Below are 13,056 nucleotides of genomic sequence, written 5' to 3'. Positions count from 1 at the left end.
GCATCATGGATGGGGTGGTGGTGAACCGAGCTGACTTAGCCAGCCCTGCAGTTCCCAGACCAACCTCCCTTTGTCCTCCTACCAGACTAACTCTGGGCAGGAGTGGCAACCAGCTCTGGGTGTGCCTGCTGCTCCCCTGGGCCTCCCTGGCTCTTATCTGACCCTTTGAAGTAGGCTGGGGAGTGTATGGCTGGAGGTAGGTCTGGGCGGGAGTGGTGGATGGGCCAGGCCCTCAGGTGTGCTCCCTGGGCTGCTGTCTGGCCCCTGGGTGCATGGCGGGTGCTGGGGAGGACGAGGGCCCCAGGCAGGTGGCCGGCCCCACATGCTGCAGGGCTGAAGTGGGAGGTTGACACTTGTGCCCCAGATGCCCCTGGGCAGGTGTGGTGCCATCAGACACCAAACCGGAGGAGAAAGTTACCGGCCAGGTTCCGGGCTGCGGTACTCTAGACAGATACATGGGTTCCTCTGAACCGCCGACCCTAGCTTATCCAGGCCATCGTGACCACAGGTGTGCCGTGGAGGTTCCTGTCACTAGGTCACTCCCAGGACACTGCAGTGTCAGAGTAAAAGTGGGGACCAGGCTCTGATCCAGGCCCACCTCGGCCCCGCCCGGGAGGAGCAGGGACAGGCTGCCTCTGGGCAGCCCCGCCTGGTGGAGCCCCGTCCCCACCTGGGCCCCTGGCATCTCTACGGTAATTTTTGCTGACCTGCAGAATCCCCCTGGCAGGAGACTGCGTCGCCCCAGGTTATTTATTCATTTCTGCAGCTGAGCTGCTCCGACAGCAGGAGTGTGTGCAAACGCATCTGCAAACCATAAATACTGCCGGCTCGGCCTGCGCTGGGGCCTGGGGACTGACCACAGCACTGGTGCGGAGGTGGGGGTGGGGGTGGGCCCCAGGCTTCCGGCACTTTCTGTGAGATGTTCAGCCAACATAGCTCTTGGGAGGCGCCGTGAGAGGCCGCTCTGTGCAGCTGCTGGCCTCCGGGTTTTCTGGAAGGAGGCCCTGCCTTACATTCTGCAGGGCCAGGGTGCGGTGACCGCCTGCCCAGCCATGCCTCTGCATTCAAGCCCTGAAGGACATGTTTCCGGTGGGCAGAGGCTCCCTCGAGGAGCCATGCTGGTGCATGGAGCTGCTCACCACAAGGTCAACTGTTCAAACCCACCTGCGGCTCCGAGGGAGAAAGTTGAGGCCATCTGCTCCTGTGAAGAGTCGAAGTCTGGAAAGCGCCCGGGTCTCAGGGGTTGTTCTTCTCTGTCCCCAGCCTCCCCCCACCCTGACCCCAAGGCTACAGGGTACCTCCACCTGGCTGCCCTGTGAATGTAGCCTGATCCTTAGGTAGCTCACTGCCCCCCACCCCAGCCGTCCTTCCTGAATGTGGTGGGGCAGCACAGACCCCGAGTGGAGGGCACTCAGGAGGATGCACAAAGCACCCGGATTCTGCTGGGGGGTCACCAGGGCCAAGTTTGACCAGGCCACCAGCAGCATGGCACCTATTCTCCATCCATGGCCACCTGCTGGGCCATCATCCGCCAGAGCTGGGGTCACGTACGAGAGGCTGGCCCACGCTCGCCTCTCCTCTGGAGGCCCACTCAGAGGGGGCATGGCGGTTCTTGGGGAGTGTGGGCTTGTCAATGGGCTGGACCAGAGTGGCCGTGGGCTCCTAAGGGACCCCAGACCGGTGAGCTTGGCTTCCTCCTTGACCCCAGACCAGGTGGGGTGTGGGTTCTCCAGTGACCTGGGACCAGGTAGGCTGTAGGCTCCTCAGTGACCAAGAGGCTGAGGCTGGTTCTTCAGCCTCCGGATGACATGATGGGGGTGCCGGAGTCCTTACCCAGCGTCCTTCAGCTGCCCGGGCCAGGGAAAGCAGTGAGGTCACAGGTGACTCTCACGGACCCTGATGCCAGTCAGCATGGGTTCCGCCCATCGCTCACCGGGCCGCTCACGTCGTGGTGGCTGAAGGCATGTGAATGACCCCGTCAGCCCGTGGAAAGTTGGCTGACAAGTTCGATTTGCCTCAGGAAAAGGACTCATTTTTTAAAAATGCACAGCAGGTTGGGAAATAACCACAAACTCTTCTGTGTGTAAAACAGCGGGAGAAGGTCTGAGCGGACTGAGCGTAGACCAGGGAGCTGTTGTCCTGGGGTAACCTCTCCCCGCCACCCTTCAGAACGCATGGGTGCTGCTCAGCTCCAGGGCTACCTGAGACGCTTGGGGAGGAGGGCAGCTCAGAGGTGGGTAGAAAGGCCTGGGTCCCTCCGCTCGGTCTTCCCGTGTGGCTGCACTGGCCCGTGGGCCCACGCTGCTGTGGTCCAGCTCGGGAACAGCAGGGTGTCTGCTCAGGCCATCCCGACCCGCAGCTCCGGGATTTCACCCCCGGCACCGGTCTCAGTGAGGACACTAAGCAGATGTCCGGAAGTCATGACCCCTGTCTGGAAATGACTTCTGGGAGTCTCTGAGGGACACCTGCGGAGTCATTGGGGAAACCAACATGGCAGCCCTATTGCGTGTTAGAGGCTACTTGATGAGCTCCACCCTACGTGAGACTTAACCGCTCACACTGAATGGCGACAGAATGGTGGCATCTGTCTCAACAAGCTGGGCGCTAAGGTTTCCCGGGAGCGCACCCTGATGGTGCACTTGGTATCGCTCAGCCCGTCCCGGACACCAGAGTGGTCAAGCACAGGGGCTCGTTCCAGCTGCCGTGCTCCCGCCAGGCCCACTGTTGCGTCTCCAGTAGCTTGACGTAAACAGCAACACGCCCTGTCCCCCGGGGAAACTGGGGTGGCAAAAGAGGACCCAGAGATACCAGAGAGAAACAGCAAATGCTCCGAAACTTTGGTGTTGTCTACATGATTATGCCATGGCTGCTAACTGCAAGATCGGCAGTTCAAAACCACCAGCCCCTCTGAGGGAGAAAGACGGGGCTTTCCACTCCCATCTAGAGTGGCCGTCTCAGAAACCCACAGGAGCACTTCTGCCCTGTCCTCCAGGGTCCCTGTGAGCCGCTGTGGGTGTGGTTTTGGGAAAGGGGACGCTCATTGTGGGAGAGGTCCTGGGCTTCTCTTGTGCCGCCGTGAGTTACTATTACTGTTGGCTTACATGGAGTCTGCGCTCAGCCAATGGCAATGCCATGAATCCTGGAACGAAATAGGTCCCGCTCTTGGGCTGTCCACACCATCGGTTCGGGATCAGGCCATTTCAAACCCACAGGGCTTTTATGGACTGAAGATCTTCAGGCCCCTCTTCCTGGTCCGTCTTAGTCTGGAGGCTCGGTTGCCCCCTTCAGCCTCAGAGCTGCATGAGAGAGCCCGCTGACAGGCCAGTGGGTGTGCCTCTGGGGCCCTGGCTGGGTTTGAACCTGGGCCTCCTGACTGGCAGGTGAGAATGCTGCCCCTGTACTGTGCCTCGGTAGATGGCAAATGAGCACCTGCCAAGGGAAAGCTTTCCCACCTGTGCTGGACCTGGAGCTCGGAGTCGGGGGCAGTGGTGGCTGCTAGCCACCGGGATAGCGCAATCAGTGTACATGGCGGGCAGCTGATTATTTTTCAGAATCCCCGTGTGTGTGTGTGCTCACTTCTTGTTTACATCAATTCCCAGGCATTCTTTCTGACTCACTTATTTTTTATGTTGTTCTCTCAGATGGCTCATGGCTGCTTTGCTGGTCTATAGGAACGCAGGTGACCCTTGTCGGTTGATCTTGTACCCTGCCATCTTGCTGGTTTTGTTTGTGAACTCTTGTAGTTGTTGGGTGGATTTTGTTGTTGTTGAGATGGTCTATTTATAGTATCATGATCTTTTCAGAGAGATATCGTTTGACGTCTTCCTTTCCAGTTTGCATGCATTCCATCTCCAAGCCTAATTGCTTTGGCTACAACTTTCAGCCCAGTGCTGAGTAAACCGCTCTCTCTGCCTGGTGCCTGTTCTTGGGAAAGGGCTCATTCAGTTGCCATTTGGTGCAATATTAACAGGTTCTTCACAGAGTCCTATTATCATGTCGAAGAAATTCCTGATTATTCTTAGAACTCTGAGTGTTTTTTATCATGAACAAGTGTTGGATTTTTTTCAGATGCCTTTTCTCTGGTGAGATAATCACTCCTCCCCCCGCCCCCGCCTCCTTTCGTCTCTTCATAGGGAGCGCGCGCTCCATTGGTGTAGCCATGCAGTCCTGGGGTACACTCCATGTTGTCATGGTGTATAACCCTCCGGCTCTATTAAAAACCATGGGTCTGTCTTGCATTTGAATGTGTTCTTTGAGTCGCCACATATGCAAACATCCCAAAGGATGATGTGTTTCATTAGACAGTATTCCAACCTGTTTTCCTATTTCCACCAATGAGCTCATTGGAAATGTCTGTAAATCTTGCGATGTGATCAAGCTCATCGACTGCTTGCCTGTCCATTTGTCGTACTGTGGTGACCTGCGTGTTGTTGGGAGGCTGCAAGCTATGTCCCTGGCATTTCACATGCCAGCAGGGTCACCCACAGTGAGCAAATCTCAGCGGGGCTTCCAGGCTGAAAGTAGTGTATGAAGAAGGAATCGGCCACTCACTTTGGAAGAAATAGCTGTTGGAGATATTATATGAAGCTTCGAAGCATTGCCAGACACTGAAGGTCCTGGTGGCATAGTGGTTATGTGTTGGGCTGCAACCTGAATGGTCAGCAGTTTGAAACCATCAGGTGCCCTGTGGGAGAAAGACAGGCTTTCTACTCCCATAAATATTTACAGCCTTAGAGACCCACAGGGGCAGTTCTACTCTGTCCTATAGGGCTACTGTGAATCTGACTTGGCCATATGGCGGGGAGTTGTGGAGTTGTTTTGTTTGTCGAGTGGGAATGAAGATGATCAGAGATAATGTTAAGGGATGGGCCCCTCAGGCTGAGCCCAGTCAAACTGACTGAGGAGCAGCTGTTTTCTCAGAGTGGAGTTGGCCATAGGCTCCGCCTGTGGGAGCGGGGCCTAGTGGATCTGCATTTGCTAATGGGGCAAAACTCAAAGTAAGGAGAAAGCTGCAAAAATCTGCTCCTGATTGCCACTTGGATTGTGTGGTCAAAGATGAAGTGCAACACACAGAGACCGACATCGTAGGCATTAATGAGCCGACCTGGACTAGTACCAGCCACTTTGAATCAGAGAATCACACGATTTGCTCTGCCGGGAACCACACCATCAAGAGGGATGCATTGTCCGAAGGGACATTGAAAAATCAATCACGACGTACACTGCTGTCTGTGATAAGATTAAATCTAGCTGCCTTCAAGGAAATCCAATCAATTTAGTTACGATTCAAATTTATGAGGCAAGCACAAAAGCTAGTGATGAAAAAATGGAAGGATTCTGACGTCAGTCTGAAATTGAGCAAACATGCAATCAAGACGGATGGATAATTATTGGCGAGTGGAATGCCAAAGCAGGAAACAGAGAGGAAGGAAAATCTGGACAGCACATGGCAGAATTCTGCAGAACCAGCGACTTGGTCATCGCAAATACCTTTTCCGACAGCCCCAAAGGTGCCTGCACACACATGGACCTCTCCAGACGGGACACACAGGAAACAACTCAACGACCTCTGTGGGAAGAAATGATGGAGGGGTTCGACGTCAGCAGCTAAAACCAGGCCAGAGGCTGACTGTGGGACAGACCACCAATTGCTCATACGTAAGTCCAGGTCAAAGCTGAAGAAAATTAAAACAAATCCACGGGAGCCAAAATGTGGCCTTAAGTCTATTCTACCTAAGCTCTGAGACCATCTCAAGGACAGACTTGACTCACTGAACACCAATGACAGACGGCCTGACGGGCTGTGGGAGGGCATCGAGACCATCCATCATTCACGAAGAAAGCAAAAGGTCTTTAAAAAGTCAGGAAAGTAAGGTCAATGGCAGCTCTTCCCATAGAGCAGCTAAAGCAAACGGAAGAAAGGGTGAAGTCAAGAAGCCGAATAGAACATTTTCAAAGGGCAGCTCACACGAACATGGAGCCAACTGTAGTGAAGTGTGCAAACACCTAGACATAGAAAACCAAAAGGGCAGATCGCGCTCAGCATATCTTACACGGAGAGAACTCAAGAGAAAATTCACGCCTCGAGTTGCAACCTTGAAAGATTCTACGGGCAAAATCGTGAATGATGCATCCGAGAAGATGGAAAAAGTACACAAAAAGCAAGTCAACATTCCGCCCTTTCAGGAGGAATGTTGGATCCGCCACTGGATCCACAAGACTTTCCACCCACGGGACTGGGATCTTCCTGCATTCAGCGTCATTGCATGTGTTGTGTGAGTCTGAAGAGGACTTTATAGATTGGTATCAGACATATGGGCTAATATCGGACTTATGGACTTGGTCTGAACTGGGCCAGGATGTTTTCGCAATATCCAATTGCTCTGTACATAACGTTCTTTCTTACATATGAGTAAGAGCCAGTGAGGCTGAAGACAGAAGTTCAAGCTGCCCAGAAAGCATTGCCAAAACAAGGCTCCAGGAATGGATGGAACACCAGCTGAAAGGTTCCCACAATCTGAAGAAGCACTGGGAGCTCTAATTCCTCTATGCCAAGAAATTTGGATGACAGCCACTTGGCAAATTGACTAGAAGAGACCCATATTTGTGCCCATTCCAAAGAAAGCATTCCAACAGAATGCTCAAGCTACGGAACCTTTACACTGATATCACATGCCAATCCAATGTTGCTGAAGATCCTCCAACAACCGTTGTAGCAGTGCATTGACAAGGTACTGTAAGAAGTTCAGGCCAGATGCAGGAGAGAGCTTGGAACAAGGGATATCGTTGCTGATGTCAGATGGATCCTGGCTCAAAGCAGAAGTGTGCTAGTTACACAATCTGTTATCAATTTGAGAGTTTTAGAGTGAAGGGGTAGAGTTTAACCTGTCAATCAGGTCTCAGCTTGATGACCCCATTTGGAGGCGCTGAGAAGATAAATAGCTCACTGGAGGCAGGACACATGCTCATTCCCTGCGAGACATGCTTGCTGCGAAGACACATGGAGCTACTCTAGTGCCCTGAGCTGGAGGAGCCACATGGAGACCCCTGCCAGCACAGAGATGCTTATACTGCCACTGGACACACAAGGCTTTCCATCCCCTGGCCCGTGATCTCCCTGCATTTAGTGTCATTGCATGTGTTGCGTGAGTCTGAAGAGGAATTTTAAAAAATCATTTTATTAGGGGCTCATATAACTCTTATAACTATCCATGCGTACATCAGTTGTGTAAAGCACGTTTGTGTATTTATTGCCCTCATCATTCTCAAAATATTTGCTCTCCACCTAAGCCCCTGGCATCAGCCCCTGGCATCATATTTCCCCTCCCTCCCTGCTCCCCCTTCCCTCATGAACCCTTGATCATTTATAAATTATTATTTTGTCATATCTTGCCCTGTCGGACGTCTCCCTTCACCCACTTTTCACATGTAGATCCTTGTAATTGGTTTCCCCTTTCCAACCTACTCTCTCTCTACCCTCTGAGTATCGCCACTCACACCCCTGGTCCTGAAGGGATCATCTGCCCTGGATTTCCTGTGTTTCCAGTTCCTATCTGTACCAGTGTACATCATCTAGTCTAGCCAGATTTGTAAGGTAGAATTTGGATAATGATAGTGAGCTGGGGGGGCGGAGCGGGTAGGGAGAGAGGAAACATTTAGGAACTAGAGGAAAGTTGTATATTTCATCCTTGCTACATCACACCTTGACTGGCTTGTCTCCACCCTGAGACCCTTCTGTTGTCCAGTGGCCAACAAATGGACTTTGGGTCTCCACTCCGCCCCCCCCCCCATTTATCATAAGATTTTTTGTTCTGATGATGCCTGATCCCTGATCCCTTTGACACCCTGTGATCACACAGGCTGCTGTGCTTCTTCTATGTGGGCTTTGTTGTTTCTGAGCTAGATGGCCGCTCGTTTACCTTGAAGCCGTTAAGACCCCAGATGCTATATCTTTTGATAGCCGGGCACCATCAGCTTTCTTCACCACATTTGCTTATTTACCCACTTTGTCTTCATCGGTTGCATCGGGAAGGTGAGCATCATAGAATGGCAATTTAATAGAAGAAAATATTCTTGCATTGAGGGAGTACTTGAGTGGAGGCCCTATGTCCTTCTGCTACCTTAAGACTAAACCTATAAATATAAGCACATAGATCTAGTTCCCCATCCTCATATAAAAATATATTTGCATATGTACATGATTTATTTTAGGCCTCTATAAATGCCCTTTGCCTCCCAGCTCTTTGCTCTATATACTTTGACTTTCCTCTTGTCCCACTATCTTGCTCAGTCTTCATTTGGGTTTCAGTAATTCCTCTTGGTTACATTACCCTTGATCATGCCCTACCAGGCCTCCTACACCCTCCTCACCACCAATTTGGATCACTTGTTGTTCCCTTGTCCCTGGGTTTGTTAATACCACTACCTTTCCCCCCACCTTCCCCATCTCCCATGTCCCCCCGAAACTATTGATCCCATTGTTTTCTCCTTCAGATTGTTCATCCAGCCTATCTTATTTAGACAGACCTGTGGAGATAATAACATGCACAAAAACAAGACAGCAAAACCAAGCAACAATATACATCAAAACATCATCAACAACAAACCAATGACAACAAACAAAACAAAACACAACAAGAAAGAAAAGCTTGTAGTTAGTTCCAGGATTGTTTGTTGGTCTTTAAGAGTGTTTTCCAGTCCAGTCTGATGGGGCACCATGCCCTGGCCCCAGAGTCCACCTTCAGCATTCCATGGGGACCTCATCGCTCCATTCCCTTGCTATTCTGCAGCACCCCCTTAGTGTTTTGCCTCGGGGTGGTGGGATCAGATGGGGTGCAATTCCCCCACTGTGCCTCCGGTGTTGTCCCCTTTAGGGCTATGGGTCAGTGAGGGACATCATGTCTCGTAGTGAGGTGGGCCATATGGTCCTCTCTGTGGACTGGCTGCTCTAATTAGAAATATCGTCCTCAAGGCCTGGTGGGCCAGGATGTGCTCCACTCTCTCCTCCTCCCCCTTCATCTGCTTCCATGTACTCCAATCAGATATGTCCCTCTCCCAGAGCTGCAGATTCAATGCCATCCTTTGAAATAAATTCTTCTGGGGGGAGGGGCAGGTGTCCACTTAGTAGTTGGGATTAGGGCCGGCCCCTCAGAACTCTCCACTGGTTCCCTGCTCCACGCCGGCATGTTGCATTCACATCTTGGAGCACTGGGTTGAAGTCTGGTCCCTCTTTCCCTTTGGAGATATAAACAATACCCTCCCCCTGGGTGGGTTAGTGACCTGTGCCCCCGCTACCCTTTTCTTTATTATTATTATTTTCCTTTCCCCACCTCCTTTTTTAGTTGTCTACCATATGTATTCCTGTATTTGGTCTGGTCCCTGCCCTATTACCTGGTCCTCACCCCAGGAATGTTTGTATACAGTAGCTTTTCCCCTATGCCCCCTTTGAAGTTTTTAAAAGCTTACCTCAGTGGACTCATGATCTGTAGCCTTAAGATGTGTCTCCTCTAGGCAGCAGATTGATGGGTTGTGTTTTCTAAGCCTGTCTGCTAGTCTCAGTCTTTTAATGCCTGTATTCAGGCCGTTGATATTTAGGGTTATTATCTCCATCTGCGGACTCTGTGATGTCATTTTATACCCTTTTGTGTTGGGTGTTTTTCCTACTTTCCTTTCTCATTAGTGTTTTTTGGTGTGTGTGTGTGTGTGTGTGTGTGTGTGTGTGTGTGTGTGTATCATTCTTGAGTTCTTTCCATCCTTAAGCTAATGCTATCTTGGGGTCTGTTTTTGCTTTGTTGCTCTCTGGGTGTGGTTGTTCTATGTGTCAGTCTCTTATTTATGCTTGGTGAGTGTTGTTCTTCTGCCCATATTGGGTCGGCAAGGAACTTTTGTAGGGCTGGGTTTCTTCTAACGCATTCTTTGAGTTTTCCCTTTCTGGGATGACTCTTACTTCGCCATCTATCTTGATCAATAATTTGACTGGGTAGAGTATTCTTGGGTTTCCACTGTTTTCCTTCAATTTTTGGAATATGTTACTCCACTCTCTCCTCTTCTTCATAGTTTATGCTGATAGATCTGAACATATTCTTATTTGGGAACCTTTATATGTGATTGCTTGTTTTTCCCTAGCTGCTCTCATGATTTTCTCCTTTCCCTCAAAGTTGGATAGTTTAACTATTATGTGCCTTGGTGACTTCTGCTTGGGATTCAGTCTAGCTGGTGTTCTTTCAGCCTCCTGAATGGTTGCCTGGTTTTCATTCATTAAGCTGGGGAAGTTTTCCTCCAAGAATTCTCTCACTATTGTTGCAGATGACTTCTTTGTTGTGTCTTCCTCTGGTAAGCCAATAATTCTTATGTTGTTCCGCTTCATAGCATCAGACATAGCTCTTAGGTTTTCTTCAGTTTCTCTGATGATCTTATTAGATTTTTGTTCGTGTTTGTTAAAGTCTGCTTGGCTGTCCTACAAGTCGCTGATGCGGTTCTCTGCTTCCTCCAGTCGATTCTCGAGGTCTGTGTTTCTGCTACTGGTTTTTGTTATCTGCTCCCTAAGCTCCTGTATTTCCCTTTGGTGTATGGCCTTTATCTCCTCTATCATTTCATCCCTTTTCTGTATTGTTTCCTTCATATCCTGTATGACTCCAAGCAACATTCTGAAAATTTCTTTCTGTGGCAGCTCAATGTCTGCTTCTTCTATGCATGTCATTATGTTTGGGACATCTTCTGCCATTGCCTTTTGTTTCTCCTGTTTTTTTTTGAGGTTGTTGGGGCTGATGGCTGTTTGCATTTTGTTGTTTTAGAGGAGCCAGGTGCCATTTTCCAGGGAGTCGAAGAGCACTGGCCCTCTCTGTGAGACTTGTAGGATTGCCTCTTCGAACTGCCTACAGATTTTTCCACTATAAAATTAACCAACCACTTTGTCTTCCTGTGGCTTCTCTCTCAGGGGGTATTCCCAGAAGGCGTGTGGGTTGACTGCTTTGGTGTTGCGGAATTGGGCAGAGGTTCCTGAAGCAGCTCAGAATGTTGATGAGTGTTGGCTGAGCTGCCTTAGGCCCCCAGGCACACAGGCAGGAATTATCCTGTAGGAAGTTGAGCAGAATATCCCCTGGTGGAGGTCGGCAGGGCTTTCCCAAGCCTCAGGCAATCTACACAGGGTGTAGCTCACCTAGCTGGGTGTGGCACAGGTGTAAATGCCCTAGGCTAAGGGGAGTGGGCTTTTGGTCAGAAGTGGAGTGTGAGAGAACAGGAAAGAGACAAAGAAGAAAAAAAAATTTTTTTTTAAGTAAGCCTGCTGAAACTGTGTGGGGGTGAATATAGAGACTGAGAAGGAAATAAAAGTTACAATATAGCTGAGTCCAGATCCCTGCCTGTGGACCTGAGAGCATTTAGTCCTTGCCTGAGGCAGCTCTTGCCCCCAGGCAGCGGCAGCAGGCTGTGGCTGTGTTGAGAAAATGCCCCTGGTCAGGGGGATATAGAGAAGAGGGGGAAACAAAAATAACAATGTAGCTGAACCCCATCACTGTCCATGGAGCTGCAAGGGTTTAGTCCCTGCCCCAAGGCAGGCGGTAAACTGTGCCTGTGTTAAGATTAAGCCCCCTTAAAGTCTCTAAATGGTCCAGGCTCTGGCAGACAGTGGCGGGGCTTAGGTCAAGCGCCAGCCTGCCTCCACTGTGGTAAGGCAAAAGCCCCCAGCCCCTCAAAACCTTGTGGGTCTGTGCCTACTTGTCTTTATGATGCTCCTTCTGCATTCCAGTAGTGTTGAATTTCCCTCTAAACAACTCTCCTGAGCTGAATTCTGTGAAGTCCCTCTGGCATGTGTTACTTCGTTGACATCTTCCCAGAAGTCCCGGAGAGGAATGTATAGATTGGTATAGGACATATGGGCTATTATTGGACTTATGGACTTGATCTGGACTGGGCTAGGATGTTTTCTCAATACTCAATTGCTGTTGTATATAAATATCTTTCTTATACACATATGAGTGTCTATGAATTTGTTTCTCTAGTCTACCTGGACTAACACACAGAAAATACCAGAAAGATGTTTACTTATATTTAATTGACTATGCCAAGTTCATAACAAACTATGGATAACTTTGAGAAGACTTGGAATTCCAGAACACTAATTGTGCGCATGCAGAATTTGGACATGAAGCAAGAGGCAGTTGTCAGAATGAAACAAGGGCATCGCATGGTTTGAAATCAGGGAAGGTGTGTGTCAGGGTTGCATCCTCTCATCATACGTACTCAATCTGGATGCTGAGCAGATAATCAGAGACGCTAGCTCATATGATGAAGAATGTGGTATCCGGTCTGGAGGAAGGCTATTAACAACCTGTGTTATGCAGATGGAACAACCTTGCTTGCTGAAAGTGAGGAGGACTTAGGGCACTTGCTGATGAAGACCAAGGATGGCAGCCTTCAGTCTGGATTACAATCCAATGTAAAGAATTCAAAAATCCTCACAGCCGGACCCATAGGTACCATCATGATAAATGGAGAGAAGATTGACATTGTGAAGGATTTTGTTTTCTGGGATCCATAATCTGTGCTCATGGAAGTAGCCATCAGGCGATCCAAGGATGCACTGCATTGGGTAAATCTGCGGCACAAGACATCTTTAAAGTGTGGAAGAGCAAGGCTGTTACATTGAGGACCAAGGTGCATGTGACCCAAGCCATAGTATTTTGAATGGCCTCATATGTGTGTGAAAGTTGAACCTGGAATAAAGATCAAAGAAGAGTCGATGGATTTGAATTATGGTGGTGAAGAATATTGAAAATACTGTGGACTGCCAAAGAACAAACACATCTGTCTTGGAAGAAGTGCAGCCAAATGCTCCTTAGAGGCCAGGATGGTGGACATGTACTTTGGACATAACATCAGGAGAGACCAGTGCCAGGAGAAGGACATCATGCCTGGTACAGCGGAGGGGCAGTGAAGAAAAAGCCCTCAAGGAGATGGACGGACACAGTGGCTGCAACATTGAACTCAAGCCTGGGAGCAACTGGGAGGTTGGCCCAGGACCACGCAGCATTTCTTTTCCACCTGCAGCACGTCGGG

This window comes from Tenrec ecaudatus, chromosome 6 (assembly GCF_050624435.1).
Source record: "Tenrec ecaudatus isolate mTenEca1 chromosome 6, mTenEca1.hap1, whole genome shotgun sequence".
NCBI lineage: Eukaryota > Metazoa > Chordata > Mammalia > Afrosoricida > Tenrecidae > Tenrec > Tenrec ecaudatus.
This window is presented reverse-complemented; position numbering follows the sequence as displayed.